Consider the following 17,792-nt stretch of genomic DNA (forward strand, 5'->3'; position numbering starts at 1 on the left):
TGCAAACAGATGCTAATGATCAATGACACTGAGTTGAATGAACTAAGCTAATTAACTGAAACAGAAATGGGTGTATAAAGAATCAGACTGAACGAAAGGCAACCAAGCTAAAAGGTGAGGTGTGGCAGATGTGACAATGTAACTTTCAAATCATCACTTCTTACGGCACGGTCAGAGTAAGCATAGCAACAAGACACAAGTTCGTCACCCTGCATCAGCTAAGTCTCTCCCAAGCAGACATTTCACAGCCGTCAAGAGTCCAAGCTCTTCTGAGGAAGCATAAAGAAATGGGCAACGTTGAGGTCCAGAAACGTCATGGAAGCAGAATGCAGCAGAATGAAAAAGTCCAGTACTGTTGTCAGTTTTTAATTCGCAGAAACCACTGGAACACAAGTGCGCCCCTCCACAATCCGGAGAGGTCTTGTCAGAAGTGGTCTTCATGGTAGAGTTGTTGCCAAGTGGAAACAAAGACCAAAGACTCAGCTATTCACAAAAACACCAGGTCTGGGGAGGGGGCAGGGGGAGGGGCTGAACAATGGCAGCAAGTGCTCTGAACTAATAAATCAAAATCTGAAATTTTTGGTTCAGAGGAGGCTATTTGTCTGTAGAAAAGCTGGAGTTCTGCAACAGATGGTATGGCCTCTACAGGGCCCTGATCTCAACAACATAAAGGTTGTCTGGGATAACCTGGAGAGACAGAAACATGCAAGACTCCCAAAGTCTGCAGAAGAACTGTGGCAAGTTCTCCAAGATGTTCGGAACAACAGAGAATTGATGCATTTTAAAGGCAAATAATGATTTGATCTAGTTTTCTTTAACTGTCGACTGCTCTTTATAGTAGTATTTTTTTATATTTAGAAACCTTTCATGCCATTATTTTTGAAAGCATCTTCACTTTGCAGTTTTTTTTAATTGTGCCTGGGACTTTTGCACAGTACTGTGTAGGTATATATACACACTTCACTGCTTTCCATCGATAATCTCCTGAAAAGGTAACATTTCTTTTCAATTACATGTCAATTTCAGAAACTATAAGTTAGGCCAATGTTCTATCACAGTGTGGTTGGGCTGATCTGTGAGTGGTGCCGGGGTATGAAAGCATATTACTTTATTTACTTCTTTCCAGTTAAGCTTTGTTGAGTAAGATGCAAGTTAATGCTTTAGTTGCTGCAGGCAGTTTCTATAAAGGTACAATCAAACAGCAGACTTACAGAATTATGGATTGGTGGAAGTGAAAATGAAAACTGCAAGTTATGGGAGGTGTTGAAGGGAGATCTGCCTGTAATGTTAACTCTGTTGTTCTCTCTGCATCTGTTACCCACCCAATTGATTCCAGCATTTTTTATCCTTAATTTGAATTTAGTCAAGAGAATTTCACTCATGTCATACACATTGCTTGAACTCAAGTATTGGCCTACTGGTCTCACTTAGTCTTGAATGCTGAAATGATACAGCAATAAATTTAAGTATCTTTTATATTTTATTTTGTTTATTTATTTAGGTACAGCATGGTAACAAGCCATTCTGTTCCAATGAACCCATGCTGCCCAATTACACCCATGTGACCAAATAGCTTACTAACTTGTTCGTCTTCCCTGCTTCCTCAACACTACCTGCCCCTGCACATTTCTTAGTATCGCATGCAAACTTAGCCACAAGGCCATCAATTCTGTCATTCAGATCACTGACATAGTGTGAAAAGAAGCGAACCCAATACCGACCCCTGCGGAACAACACGAGTCACCGGCAGGCAAACTAAAAAGGCCCCCTTTATTCCCACTCTTTGCCTCCTGCCAGCCGGTCAATCTTCAATCCATGCTAGTATCAATCCTGCAATACTTTGGGTTCTTATCTTGTTCAGCAACCTCATGTGCGGTACCTTGTCAAAGTCCATCTGAAATCCAAGTAAACAACATCCACTGACTCTCCTTTGTCTATCCTGCCTGTTATTTCCTCAAGGAATTCCAACAGATTTATCAAGCAAGATTTCCCTTAAGAAAACCATGCTGATTACAACCTATATTATCATGTGTCCCCAAGTACCCTGAAGCCTCATCCTAATAATGCATTCCAACATCTTGCCAGATGTGTAGAGCAAATTTTTACACAGAGGGAGGTAGGTGTCACATCCCTTTCAGACTTTCTTCAAACATGTTACAGTATTACAGAGATCTGAAAATTACACACCACTAACTCCCATAAACTCAAAACGATAATGACCGTATTATTTGTACTCTTGGCTGGTGAACAGGCTAGAGTGCCATGGTAGTGTAGCACTTAGCACGTGCTATTACAACTCAGGGTATCAGAGCTCAGAGTTCATTTCCAACACAATCTGCAAGGAGTTTGTATGTCTTCTGTGTGAATGCATAGGTTTCCTTTGGGTGCTCCTGTTTCCTCCCAAATTCCAAAGATGTACTTGTAGGTGGGTTAAATGGTCGTTGTAAATTGTCCCACGATCAGGTAGTTATAAATAGGTGGTTGCTGTGCAATACTACTCATTGGGAGTGAAGAGCCTGTTCTGTGTGTTATCTCCAGGGAGAACTCTAGTCTTCTTGAATTAGACCCTTATCCATCAGAGAGCATAGACAAGACTTTAACACCTCACCCAAAAGACGACATGTAACCATACAGCTATAACCATGTCCTGATGCATCTTGTAATCTCAATGTTTTCATGCTAACTTGATTTTTTTTGTTTCACAAATCTCTGGAGTGGGACTTAACCACACAACCCTCCAGTTCAGTGAAAGGTCTACCTACAGAGCAACAGTGGAAATGGGACTCAAAGCACACAACTCCCCAGCTCAATGGAAGGTCTGTCTACAGAGCAACAGTGGAAATGGGACTCAAAGCACACAACTTCCCAGCTCAATGGAAGGTCTGTCTACAGAGTATCAGTGGAAATGGGAGCCCTTTTCCTGTGTTCACATATCTACTGTATGCTCAATGTTCCACTTTGAGCAGATAGAACAGAGGTTCCCTGGAGTCAGTGGAGATATGAAATTCTTCCAGAGTGCTACAAGCACATCCTTGAATCATGGTTTTCTATTCACCTAGGACTTTCCTGTCTTGATATTGTGTGACTGGAACACACTGCAGTCAATGCGAGAACGTACAAACTCTTTTCAGACAGTGGCAGAATTGAACACAGGTAGCTGGTGCTGTACTGGTGTTTATGGAAAGGAATAAACAGTCAACGTTTTGGGTTGAGACCCTTCACCAGGACTGGAAATAATTTTATGTATGTTGCCTTGAGTTTCCAGCATCTGCAGATTTTCTTGAGGCTGCAATAGTGTTACACATTTTCCTAGCGTAGTGGTTAGAGTAATGCTATTACAGCTCAAGGCGTTCCTGAGTTCAGGGTTCAATTCCGGCGGCGTCTGTAAGGGGCTTATCGGTTCTCCCTGTGACTGTATGGGTTTTCTCCTGGTGCTCCAGTTTCTTCCCACGCTCCAAAGACTTAGCAGTTAGGTGGCTAATTAGTCATTGTCAATTGTCATGTGATTAGGCTAGTGTTAAGATAGGTAGGTTGCTGGGCAGTACATCTTGTTGGGCTGGTTGGGCCTGTTCCACACTATCTCTAAATAAACAAATATAGGGTACTTCAGGATAATAAGGACAAGTCGTTGGCAACAAAGGCAATGTTACTGCTTTATATAACCAGCACAGAAAATCATGGATACATTGACCATGCAGTTCACGTCAAGTAATGTCAAGTCGAGTTAATGATGTGCGCAAGTATAGTGAGGTACCGAGTCAATGAACAACTTACTTGCAGCATCGCAGGCATGTAGGTTAAGACAACAGATTGAATTTAAGCTATGATTAAATTATACACAACAATGTAAAACAAGACATCAGTGCTTAGCAAAGCACAATCAGAGACACCTCCATGGTAATGCAAGAGATGGCCTGTAGTGTTACATTTCTGAGGTGGGATCGGAGGTAGGACTGTACAGGTTGGTTCAACAACCTGACAGTTTGCCACAGTACAGCAGACGCCACAATTCAAAAGTGAAGCATGTTCTGTTTAAGATGGCAATTGGTGAGGCTCTGCGACTATTTGCTGGTGGCATATAAAGCAAAGAAATCAACTAAGCACTTTATTAACTGCACATTTTTCTGGTAATTGATCATTGCAAACAATAGCTTGTAAGTTCCCTGCTGGAACTGAGCTTTCAAACCCCCTGTATGACCCAGCATTCTTGCCGAGTGAACTTATGTCTCAGAGGTGCAAGACAGTTGCGGCACGGTGTGTACAGGCCGAATCGAGGCAGCATTCCCCGAGAGCCGGGAATGAGCCAATGTTTGGTCATTGCTGGAGTGGACTTGGAGGCAATTCGATGCGGCAGATCTGAGGTGAGTCGAGCAGAAGTGAGACAGAGTTCTGGCGGAGGCTGGTCCCGAGAGTGAGGAAAGTCCCAAAGTTTGTTCGGGGTGAGTGAGCAGGTGCTACACCCTGCCCAAGGGTGACCTGCCGGCTAGCGGAGGGAAGGAGCGCCTTACGCCTCCTTTGGCAGAGGTGTATTCCACCCCCACGACTTTGGGGATAGGTATTTTCTAATCTGTTGTTTCGTATGGCAGGTGTTTTTCTCTTCACACTTTTCTGATTGGTTTATTTCTCAAGACACTCCCCCGGCACGTGGCCTCATCGATGGACCGCAGCAAAGCTGTTTTGAATCTTTGTGAGAAGGCATGTTTGGACTGGGTGCAGGACATCCTGGGTTGGAGCACCACAGGGTCAAGCTGGGGGTTTGACAGGTGCCCTATCGGTTTAGTGTTTGTGCTGTTTCGGTATGTCGACTTCTGAGACAGTATGCGGCTGTCCAATTTTCCTTTCGTCTCCCTGGTAGCTGTAGGAAAGCCCAAGAGGAGCGAGATGGATCGTCGATCAAATCTCCGCCGGTGGGGGCAGAGGGCGCATGTTGGTGTGCTAGTATTGGCGACATTTAGTGTGTTCATCATAGGAGTCTAGGTTTTTTCAAGTTTTAGAAAGGTTTTCGGGATTTGTGTCGGTAAATTAGAGGAGCATTTTCGAACTGGAATTTTGTTCGGCATATTTTGGATACGCTTGTAGAAGTTTGCTGAAGCTGCTCTTCTATGGATCTACAGGGGTGCTATTCCACAAGACATAGAAACAGAATGAGGCCATTTAGCCCATCGATCTGCTCCACCATTCAATCATGGCTAATCCCTTTTTCCCATCCTCAGCCCTACTCCCCAGCCTTTTTCCCGTAACCTCTGATGCCGTGTCCAATCAATAATCTATCAAGTTCTGGCTTAAATACACCCAATGACCTAACCTTCACAACTGCCTGTGGTAACATATTCCACAAATTCACTACCCTCTGGCTAAAGAAATTTCTCCACATCTCTGTTTTAAACAGATGCCCCTCTATCCTGAGGCTGTGCTCTCTTGTCCGACACTTCCCCACCATGGGAAACTTCCTTTCCACATCTATTCTGTCTAGACCTTTCAACATTCGAAAGGTTTCAATGAGATTCCCCCTCATCTTTCTAAATTCTAGCGAGTACAGGTCCACAGCCGTCAAATGTTCCTGGTATGATAACGCTTTCATTTCCAGATTCATCCTTGTGAACCTTCTCTGAACCCTCTCCAAAGCCAGCACACCTTATCTTAGATGAGGGGCCCAAAACAGTTCACAATTCTCAAAGTGAGGCTTCACTAGTGCCTTATAAAGCCTCAGCAACACGTCCCTGTTCTTGTATTCTAACCCCTTGAAATGAATGCGAGCATGGCATTTGCCTTCCTCACCACTGCCTCTATCTGCAAGTTAACCTTTAGGGTATTCTGCGCAAGGACTCTGAAGTCCCTTTGCATCTCAGATTTTTGGATTTTTCTCCTCATTTAGAAAATAGTCTGCATATTTATTTCTACTACCAAAGTGCATGGCCATGCATTTTCCTACATTGTGTTTTATTTGCCACTTCATTGCCTGTTCTCCTAATCTGTCTAAGTCAATCTGCAGCCCACCCGTTTCCTCAACAGGATATACCCCTCCACCAATCTTCATATCATCTGCAAACTTGGCAACAAAGTAATCTATTCCATCATCTAAATCATTAATATACAGCATAAAAAGAAGCTGTCCCAACACCAACCCCTCTGGTACACCACCAGTCACTGGCAGCCAACCAGAAAAAGATCCTTTTATTCCCATTTGCTGCCTCCTACCAATCAGACAATGGTCTAACCATGCCAGTAATTTTCCTGTAATACCATAGGCTCCTAACTTGGTAAGCAGCCTCATGTGTGGCACCTTGTCAAAGGCCTTCTAAAAGTCCAAACATACAACATCCACTGCATCCCCTTTATCTATTCTACTTGTAATCTCCTCAAAGAATTCCAACAGTTTCATCAGGCAAGATTTTCCCTTATAGAAACCATGCTGACTTTGCCCTATCTTGTCCTGTGTCACCAAGTACTCCATCACCTCATCCTTAGCAATTGACTGCAACATCTTCCTAACCACTGAGGTCAGGCTAACAGGTCTACAATTTCCTTTCTGCTGCCTTCCTCCTTTCTTAAAGAGTGGAGTGACATTTGCAATTTTTGAGTCCTCAGGAACTATGCCAAAGTCCAATGATCTTTGATCATTACTAATGCCTCCACAAAATCTACCGCTACCTCTTTCAGAGCCCTAGGGTGCAGTTCATCTAGTCAGGATGACTTATGTACTCTTGGGTTTTTCAGCTTTTTGAGCACCATCTCCCTTGTAATAGTAACTGCACACACTTCTCTTCCCTCACACCCTTCAACATCTGGCATACTGCTAGAGTCTTCCAGACTGAAGAGTGATGTAAAGTACTCATTTAGTTCATCTGCCATCACCTTGACCCCTATTATTATTTCTCCAGCCTCATTTTCTAGTGGTCCTGTATCCATTCTCATCTCTCTTATTTTTTACATACTTGAAAAAACTTTCATATTCAGTTTGATATCATTTGCTAGCTTGCTTTCATATTTCATCTTTTCCCTCCTAATGATTCCTTTAGTTGCTCTCTGTAGGTTTTCAAAAGCTTCCTAATCCTCTGTCATCCTGCCAATTTTTGCTTTGTTGTATGCCCTCTCTTTTGCTTTTACATTAGCTTTGACTTCCTTTGTCAGCCACGGTTGTACTATCTTGCCATTTGAGTATTTCTTCATTTTTGCAAAATATCTATCCTGCACTTTCCTCATTTTTTCCAGAAACTCACACCATTTGCTGCTCTGCTGTCATTCCTGCCAGCTTCTCCTTCCAATTTATTTTCACCAATTCCTCTCTCATACCACTGTAAATTCCTTTACTCCACTGAAATACTGCTATGCCAGACTTTACTTTCTCCCTATCAAGTTTCAAGTTGAACTCAATTGTATTGTAACCACTATCTTCTTAGGGTTCTTTACCTTAAGCTCCCTAATCACCTCTAGTTTGTTGCATAACACCCAATCCAGTATAGCTGATCCCTTGCAACACACACAAATTGCTGGTGGAACGCAGCAGGCCAGGCAGCATCTAAAGGAAGAAGTACAGTCGACGTTTCGGGTCGAGACCCTTCGTCAGACTAACAGAAAAAAGAGATAGTAAGAGATTTGAAAGTGGAAGGGGGGAGGACCCAAAATGATAGGAGAAGACAGGAGGGGGAGGGATGAAGCTAACAGCTGGGAAGTTGATTGGCAAAAGAGATACAAGGCTGGAGAAAGGGTAGTATCATAGGACGGAAGGCCTTGGAAGAAATAAAGGCAGAGGGGAGCACCAGAGGAAGATGGAGAACAGCCAAGGAGTTATTGTGAGAGGGAAAGAGGAAAAAAATTAGGGATGGGGTAAGAAGGGGAGGGGGGCATTAATGGAAGTTAGAGAAATCAATGTTCATGCCATCAGGTTGGAGGCTACCCAGTTGGAATATAAGATGTTGTTCCTCCAACCTGAGTGTGGCTTCATCGCTACAGTAGAGGAGGCCATGGATTGACATATCAGAATGGGAATCGGACGTGGAATTAAAATGTGTGGCCACTGGGAGATCCTGCTTCCTCTGGTGGACGGAGTGTAGGTGTTCAGCGAAGCGGTCTCCCAATCTGTGTTGGGTCTCACCAATATACAGAAGGCCACACCGGGAGAACTGGACACAGTATATCACACCAGCCGACTCACAGGTGAAGTGTCGCCTCACCTGGGAGGACTGCCTGGGGCCCTGAATGGTGGTGAGGGAGGAAGTGTAAGGGCATGTGTAGCACTTGTTCCGCTTACAAGGATAAGTGCCAGGAGGGAGATCGGTGGGAAGGGATGGGGGTGACGAATGGACAAGGGAGTCACGTAGGGTGCGATTCCTGCAGAAAGCAGAAAATGGGGGGAAGGGAAAGGTGTGCTTGGTGGTGGGATCCCGCTGGAGATAGCGGAAGTTACAGAGAATTATATGTTGGACATGGAGGCTGGTGGGGTGGTAGGTGAGGACAAGGGGAACCCTATTCCTAGTGGGGTGGTGGGAGGATGGAGTGAGAGCAGATGTGCATGAAATGGGGGAGATGCATTTGAGGGCAGAGTTGATGGTGGAGGAAGGGAAGCCCCTTTCTTTAAAAAAGGAAGACATCTCCTTCGTCCTGGAATGAAAAGCCTGATTCTGAGAGCAGATGTGGCGGAGACAGAGGAATTGCGAGAAGGGGATGGAATTTTTACAAGTAACAGGTTGGGAAGAGGAATAGTCCAGATAGCTGTGAGAGTCCGTAGGCTTATAGTAGACATCAGTAGATATGCTGTCTCCAGAGATAGAGACAGAAAGATCAAGAAAGGGGAGGGAGGTGTCAGAAATGTACCAGGTAAATTTGAGGGCAGGGTGAAAGTTGGAGGCAAAGTTGATGAAGTCAATGAGCTCAGGATACGTGCAGGAAGCAGCACCAATGCAGTCGTTGATGTATCAAAGGAAAAATGGAGGATGGACACCAGTATAGGCTGATCCCTGAGGAGATTCAACAAGAAACTGCTCTAAAAAGTCATCTCATAGGCATTCAACAAACTTACTCTCTTGAGATGCATTACCAACCCGATTCTCCCATCAACCTGCATGTTGAAGTCTCCCATGACCATCATAACACTACTCTTTTGCCAGGCTTCATCTATTTCCCATTGTAATCTATGGTCCATATCCCAGCTACTGTTGGGAGGTCTGTATAATACTGCCATCAGGGTCCTTTTACTCTTGCAGCTTCTTAACTCAATCCACGAGGATTGAACATCTTCCGATCCTATGTCTCATCTCTCTACTGATTTGATGCCATTCTTTACCACCAGAGCCACGCCACCCCCTCTGCCTACCTTCCTATCCCTCTGATACAACTTGTAACCTTGAACAGTCAACTCCCAACTACAACCATCGTTTAGCCATAATTCAGAGATGGCCACAGCATCATATCTGACAATCTGTAATAGTGTATTTTTTATACTCCGTGCATTGGGATATAACACTTTGAGTATTGTATTTGCTACCCTTTTTGATTCTGCAACCCTGATGGTCTGATACTCACCCCCCAACTGCAATTTTGTCCTGTCATCTGCTTGCCCTTCCTGACAGTCTGACTGCATGCTATCTTTGCTTTTTTACCATCTGTCCTATCCTGAGTCTCTTCACTCCGCTTCCCACCGCCACCCCGCCAAATTAGTTTAAACCCTCCCCAACAGCTCTGACAAACGTGAGAATATTGGTCCCCCTCAGGTTCAGGTGCAACTTGTCACTTTTGAACAGGTCATACCTCCCCCAGAAGAGATCCCAATGATCCAAGAACGGGTGCCTGTCATTCTGTGGAGGAGACATAGGATCTTTTCACATGGGATGGTTCGGGCTAGTTTTAACACTAAGCTTTGGTTCCAAATGGTGTCATATGCAGTGAATAAATAGATGAAAATTGCTCCAGTTTTCTTTTTGAGTTCAACGGCTGATTTGATGTACGATGTGAGTGCGAGAACTTGTTCATTGGTATTGTGTTGTTTGGAGCCAGCTTGTTCAATCAATATGTAAGGATCAATCAGATGTAATATTCTGGATAAAATAATATGCTCAAGAAGTTTGTAGGTACAGCAGAGGTGAGAAATTAGATGGTAATTTGCTGGGTCATCTGCAAGCTTTCCTGGTTTAGGTATCACAATGACCTTGGCACATTTCCAAGTGCCGGGGTATTTTCTTTTTGTTATGGGATCAGTGAGAGTGCTAGTTAACTTCCAATGATCTTGGTGCTGGTTTGTTGTTAGAAAAGTTACCTTTAGGTGTTGAGTTTGTAGAGTCTAGTATACTTTTTGAACATGGCAGACTCTGGGCACCATGAACGTGGACCTTTTTATTCTGGGCAATGACCAAGCCAGTATATATTGAAAAGCTGGCTTGATCCATGATGCGGGTCCATTGGGAGCCAGAGTTGGATCATTCTTCATCTAGCATCTCGTCCACAGCCGTTCCAACATAGGGAGCCCTGAGGTGGCATCGCCTGATAGAGTAATTACTCAAGCCTCCACACAATGTCAGTGTGTTGATCCAGGTTGTGGAGGGGTATTTTCTAATTGACACCTCCAAGCAAGACTTCTTGAAGGACAAACATCCTCTGTATCTTTTCCATTAACTTAACGTTGACAAAAGTCAAATCATCTTTTATGTAAGTGTAATATAAACCATCACGCATATATCATCACACCCTCCATTGTAGTGCATTTCTATACTTTAAACTGGAGAGCTGTGTGACTGATCATCCTTGGAAGTTAAATGGAGTGACTTCTGAGCTCAAAATCCAAAGTTCAAAATAAAATTATTATCAAAGTGCATATATGTTACTATATACTACCCTGAGGTTCATTTTCTTGACAGCATTCAGAGTATATTGAAAGAAACACAATAGAATCAATGAAAAACACACAAAATGGAGATGAACAAATAACCCAATGTGCAAAAGGGCAATAAGCTCTGCAAATACAAAAAGGAAAGAAATAATATTATAATTATTCAGCACTCCACTCAAGCATATGCAATTCTGATAAGTACATGCCACTAGAGGTAAATGAAAGTACAACCCAGAAAAATGAAGATATTATCACTTTAAGAGAACCAATAGAAGTGCATGACCCTCCATGGAAGATTTCTCCAAAATGGAGCACCCAGCGCCTGTCTCTACCTTACCACCCCTTTTTCTCAGCTGGTTCTATCTGCTCATCATCACTCCCTCCTCACCTGGATTCACCTATCATATACCATCTCCTGCCTCAACCCGCCTTTTCACATATTTATACTGGCTATCCTTCTCTACATTCTGTCATGAGCCCTGTGGGCCTCTGCACCTATATTTGTTAGTTGTCTCATCTACAGTCATTAAGTCATTGTGCTTTCTGTTTAATCTTGTCAAATGTATTTTGACTGGCACGGGTTTTCGGCATACTGTGATTATTTAAAGCATACTCCCCATTAGAGATTATCGCGGGGTTCTTGTTTTTTGAGAATGATTCATCTCATGGTGTCGGTCAGTCAAGCCACCAATGATTTGTTGAAATTACTATGAATAAACTTTTGTTTTTGTCTCTTCTCAAGAGTTCAACATTCCTCCAAACCTGGATTCAGTCGTCTGTCAGCGCACACTGATACTCTCGGTCTGAAAATAGGATCGCATCCTGAAATGTTGACCATCCTCCTGCCTCCAGAGATACTGTCTGACTTTCTGAGTGTCTCCATTAATTTGAATCATATCCTATTTGCAGTTTGCAAGAAGATAAGTGCCACTTATTTCTCAAGATTGGACCTTTGTGTCCAAATGTCGATATGTGGTGCAAACTAGGCTACAACCAAACAGCATTACAACAGTGCTTCATTGTAAATGGACATTGTGTCAGATTTCTGCAGTGCTCCGAACCACCCAGGGGAGAGAGGGTGGCAAAAGAGAGAATGGGGGTGGGAGAGAGGGGATGGGAAAGGAGAGAGAGAAGAGTAGAGAGAAGAGAGAGAGAGAAATAAAATCAAACCATCCCAGAGGGGGAAATAAGCCAAAAACAGCCTAATAAAAAGGTTGGAAAAGCCATACAAAAATCTCTTCTCAGATGGACTCGAGAAATCACGTAACAATATAAGCATCATCATCTCCTGCAGAGACATCAATATCAGCTTGTGAATGGTCATACTAAGAAACCTTTTGTATTGCTCCCTGCAAGGAATCTGCATTGATATCCCAATATTTTCTCGGGAAAAATAAGCAATAAAGGACTTTATGTTTGCTGTGAAATGTAACTTTTCTGACAAATTGCTCTTTTCTTGCTCCTTGCATGGAGCTCACATGAAGTTGCTGAGAATACACAGTTCAGATAGGTTTCAACAGCACAGATGGTAGTTCTCCCCTGAAACATAGACATAATCTGCTTGGAGGTTACTGATTCATATCAGATGTAAAGTAACAAACAATAGAGGAATTGACAATCCCACATGAGAGAACTGCTGTAGGCTTGGAGAAAAATTACCAATTGATTATTTGCCACTGTAAATATATTAAAATAGATTATCTCCATTTTATTCAGAAGCTTAATGTTGGAACATGCTAAGCTGATCCCTTTCTTTTTCATTAATTTCTAACATCTGAAACTCTAAAAATCAGCTCTAAAGTAGAATATTAAAATGGTTACACCACAAATGGAGAACATTTCCTGAAGTCATGAATGATGCAATATAAATGCAGTTCACTTTTGACTTTTCTTCCAAAACCTCACATATATATACTGTCCTGCCAAGATTCACTAAGCTGAGATTGAAAGAAATTTATAACCACTTTTGGTATGCATTTCACATATAATGTCCTTGTTATATAGAAAGAGTCTATTCCAGTACCTCAATCATGTAACAATTCCTCCTATCCACTTACGCACCAAGGACAGTTTACTATCACAGTCCCAACCATTAATTTCCCATCTTCTCCTAATTCCCTTTGATTGTACCGCAGTTCAGACCGTTAATTCCCCATTTTCTCCTAATTCCCTTTGATGACGACACACCTGGTTTTCATCAAGACCTGCAGCACAAGAACCCTGGCTTTGCACCCACTAGTTGCCAGATCGTTAGTTTTGCCAGTGTGGTAATTAATGCTTCCCGGCCGCTTAGGATTGTATCCTAAGTTTTGCTTCAGTACCGAGATTTATCTGTGAAACTCAGTCTCTCCGTGTCAAGATCAGTTTTTTTAAGTTCTACTCGTGTTCTAAGGTTTACCTGTGAAACCCAGTCTCGCCATGTCAAGATAAATTCTGCCTGTCCCCGGCCTTCCTGCTCTCCCTCCTGTTTGGCCACGGCCGCATCTGCATCCTAACTAAATCTCCGTGCCTGTGTCCTGCGCTTGGGTTCACCTCATTCGTTGTAACAGTTTACAGCTGATCTTGCACTTCCAGTTCAGTTAAGGATGGCTAGACATGGTCTATGGGACAACAGGTGCCCCATTTAATCTTGAATGTCCTTCACCACCAGCTTCAGGAAAGTTATTACCCTACAACCATCATGCACAAGAACTTGTGTGAACAACTTCACTCATGTCAACAATGAATTGATTGCACAATCTATGTACTCACGTTCAAGAATTCAACAACTCATATTCTCAGCATTATTTATTTGTTTATTATTATTATTGTATTTGCAAAATTGATCTTTCCATATTGGTTGTCCATCTTTGTGTTCCATGTTCTATTGTAGTAATTTATTTGTTCTACTGTGAATGCCTGTAAGAAAATGAAAGTCAAGGTAGTAATAGTGACATACAGTATACATACTGTACTTTGATAATAAATATACTTTGTATTTGAACTTTAGAAATGGGACTTGAAACCAAGCCTTTGTTGCTTTGAAGCAAGAAAACTACAATGTACTGTAAGCTAATATTCATGCCCTATGTTCCCTCTAAGCTGTTTTTTCAATCAGCGCACAAGGGAAGTTAATGTACGCACAAAAGGTTAGTTACCTAAAATAATGTAGTAATTAATAATTATACTTGTTGAAAATAATCTTTTAGCTAAATGTTTCTGTTAACTAGTTAGTCGGTTTTTCAAATACCACAATGTACGTCACTAATTTACGTCACCTCACCTTTCCTGTTCCGGTTTGTATAGCTGCATCACAGTGGCAGCCATCTTTGGCGGACAGTGTTCATATTGTAAAGTTCACAAAGATCTGTTTCAAATCCTGTAGATAGCTTACTAAGTTTTTATTGAAAACGATCAGTCAGATGACCCTGTGGCTAAATACTGCCACAAGAAATTGATAAACATCACATACAAAGTAGCTTTACAGGTTTTAAATGATGTCTTTGATGAACTGGCTGCACTGTGCAAGATTCTGCAAAAGAGTGGCCTGACACCGACTGATTCACTTCATTTTGCGAATTAAATCCAAACTGTTTTCAAACTTTGCTCAAATGGTGGCATTTGTACTTCAAAATAAACAGCTTTGCGACCTTACACAGTTGATGGACATTGGGGGAACCTCTCTTGAATCTAGTTCGGACTGTGAGCGAGGTTTTAGCCTGATGAATCAACTTAAAAACAAGCTGAGAAACCGTTTAGGTGAATGTCATTTGGATATGTTAATGAGAATCAAAAACTGTCAATGGGATGGAAGTTCTATTAGTCTAGATAGAGTTTACAAAGAATGGGTAAATGCCAAAGACAGGAGAGAGAAAAAATAACTGAGTGACTTAAATATGTATGTTATTTTGTTTTTATTCTGTGCAGTTTTATGTCAAATATTTTGTAAACCTACATAAACTGTGCCATGTGTGCATTCAGTGCGCACATACTTTTGTCACAGGAAAAAATTTGCACAACATAAAATTTTTGCTAACACTGACTACCAAAAATTAGAGGGAACATTGCTCATGACTGGTATATAATTTTATCTTTTCACGTTCAGTTGTTACTACTGGTGACTGGAAGCTAGTATATCAAATAAAAAACATTTTACAGTAATATAGTGTTGTGATAAATACAACAAAGCACATTCCACCTAAACTATTGGATCACTTATGTGATTTAGAGGACAGAAACACTTAGTCTGTATCTTGCAGATATACACTCAGTGGCTGCTTTATTAGGTAAAGGAGTGGAACCTGGTTTGGTCTTCTGTTGCTGTAGCCCACATACAGTACTTCAAGATTCAATGTGCGCTGCATTCGGAGATGCTCTTCTGCACATCGTTGTTGTAACCTGTGGTTATTTGAGTTACTTTTGCCTTCCTGTCTGCTTAAACCAGTTTGCCCATTCTCTACCGAACTCTCTCATTAACAAGGTATTTTCACACACAGAATTGAGAACAAGATTTCTGTTTGTTTTTTTTTTGTTTTTGCACCATTCTCTGTAAACTTTGAAGACTCTTGTGTGTGCAATTCCCAGGAGATCAGCAGTTCCTGGGATACTCAAACCATCCCATTTGGCAACAACAATCCTTCCATGGTCAAAGTCACTTACATCACATTTCTTCCCCATTCTGATGTTTGGTCTGAACTATAACTGAACATCTTGACCATACTTGCATGTTTTTATGCATTGGATTGCTGTCACATCATTGGCTGATTAGGTTTTTGCACTAATGAGCTGATTTACCTAATAAAGTGGCCACAAAGTACAGTTTAAGTCTACAGAGAGCTCGGGAGCCTGACCCCGCAGTGAGGAAATTTCAAGATCTAAGTGTTATAGTCATTCAACTTGTGATGGGAAAACTAGTCATCCTCAGAGTAGTGCTAACTTAATGGCATGTCTTTTTCCTTCTTGAGAGCTGACTGGACATCGGCCTCAGGGCACATCAGTTTCTCTGATAGTTTTAAAGCCACTCATATAGTCTGCAACAAAGAGCATATCTTAAAAAATAAGTAGCCTGAGGTAGGTAAACCAAATATAACTCCTGGTCTTCCTCCAGTAAGGCAAGCTTTCATGGTCTTGAAAGCTACAATCCCTCAGGATTTATAGCCTTTACAAAAACATATTTCAGATGTTTCAGTTCCTATCTGGAAGAAGAGTTTTTACACCAAGAATAGCGAACCCTAGATTGATAACCCTGATCCCGGAACCCAGTCCTTACGGAAGTTTCGATCCATAATTCTTTCCTTCCACAAATGCTGGTTGACTCACTGAATTCAAAGTCAAAGAAAATTTATTGTCGAAGTATGTATTTGTCACCCTATAGTACCTTGCAAATCATTTTCTTGTAGACATTTACAGGAAAATAAAGAACTTACGATAAACTTCATCATCAAAGACTGACAAACAAACAACTGGCGAATAAAGATCAATTGGCAAATAAAAATACACATTACCGAGACCATAAGATGTAGAGCTCTTTGATAGTGAGTCCGTAGGTTGTGGAATCAGTTGAGAATTGAGGCAAGTGAAGTTACTCCAGCAAATTGCTTATTGCTCTATATTCATAATGTTAATTGTCTAACATATGACTTTGCAATTTCCCATGGCGCATTGGTGGCTTGGACCTGTTTGGAGGTGGGAAGAAATAATGGGACAGGTCTAAAGAATACTTCTGGTATCTAATGGCAAAAACAAAAAGCCACTGGATATGTACTCCCTGTGGGAAAGTGACCAGAAATAAGAACTGCTTATAAATTTCAAAGCCTGACTCAGAAAAAGGATTGAGTTTTTTTTCTGCTCTTTTTTCCTTAATGGCGTTCTTGTAACGTTCTGTGTGATGGATCTCTATTTGACACAAAGCTTCACTACATTTAATGGATTCAGCAGAACACAAAGCAGCCTTTAGTTTTAGAAGATTTCCCAGTTCTGAATTTATTCGGAAATTATTTTGAGTTAACCAGACCTATACATACAGTAAATTTCTAACCAAAATGAGCCAACTGAGGCAAAAAATAATGCCAGGTTATTTTTGAAATTGTCTTTCATGGCATGAGAACTGTTTATTTCAATTCAATAAATTCTGTGCAGCGATGTATCTCCACCTGCCTTATCGGAATCAGAATCCGGTTTAACATCATTGACATATACCATGGAATTTGTTATCATTGCAGCAGCATTACAATGATAATTAATTTAAAAATGATAAATATTTTTAAAAACTGAATTACAGTGAGAACATATATGTATAGTTAAGTTAAAATAAGTAGTGGAAAAACGGAAATAAAATTTTTAAAAAGTAGTGAGGTAGTGTTCATGGGTTGAATGTCCATTTAGAAATAGGTGGCAGAAGGGAAGCTGTTCCTGAATCACTGAGTGTGTGCCTTCATGCTTCTGTACCTCCTGCCTTGTGATAACAATGAAAAGAGGGCATATCCTGGGTGGTGGGGATCCTTAATGATGGACTCCACCTTCTGGAGGCACCGCTCCTTGAATATTACAGACACTAGTGCCCGTGATGGAGCTGACTAATTTTACAACATTCTACAACTTACTTCGATCCTGTGCGTAGCTCCCCCCGCCCCACCCCATACCAGATGGTGAATCAACCAGGTTAGCTCTTCTCAGGTTTCCACTGCTTCTCACTGTCTTCCCATCCAGACCAAATGTATAAAGTAACCAGCAGCAGGCATTTAAGTTAGATGCAAAAACAAAATTATGTGAATTTCTTTCTGGATTGGTGGATCAATTTCTTGAAACCCTGGTCCCCTCCCTTCCAGCAATGGTTTAATGGCACAGTGGTTATGTTACTGAATGAGCCTTTGAGCCCTGAGCTAAGGATATGGAAATAAGAGTTTAAAACCCTCAGATGGAGCAGAGGAAATTTTAATTTGTTAACTAAATAAACCTGTAATTAAAATAAAATAACATTTAACGTTGGAAC

This window comes from Mobula birostris, chromosome 21, assembly GCF_030028105.1.
Source record: "Mobula birostris isolate sMobBir1 chromosome 21, sMobBir1.hap1, whole genome shotgun sequence".
In the NCBI taxonomy this organism is placed as follows: domain Eukaryota; kingdom Metazoa; phylum Chordata; class Chondrichthyes; order Myliobatiformes; family Myliobatidae; genus Mobula; species Mobula birostris.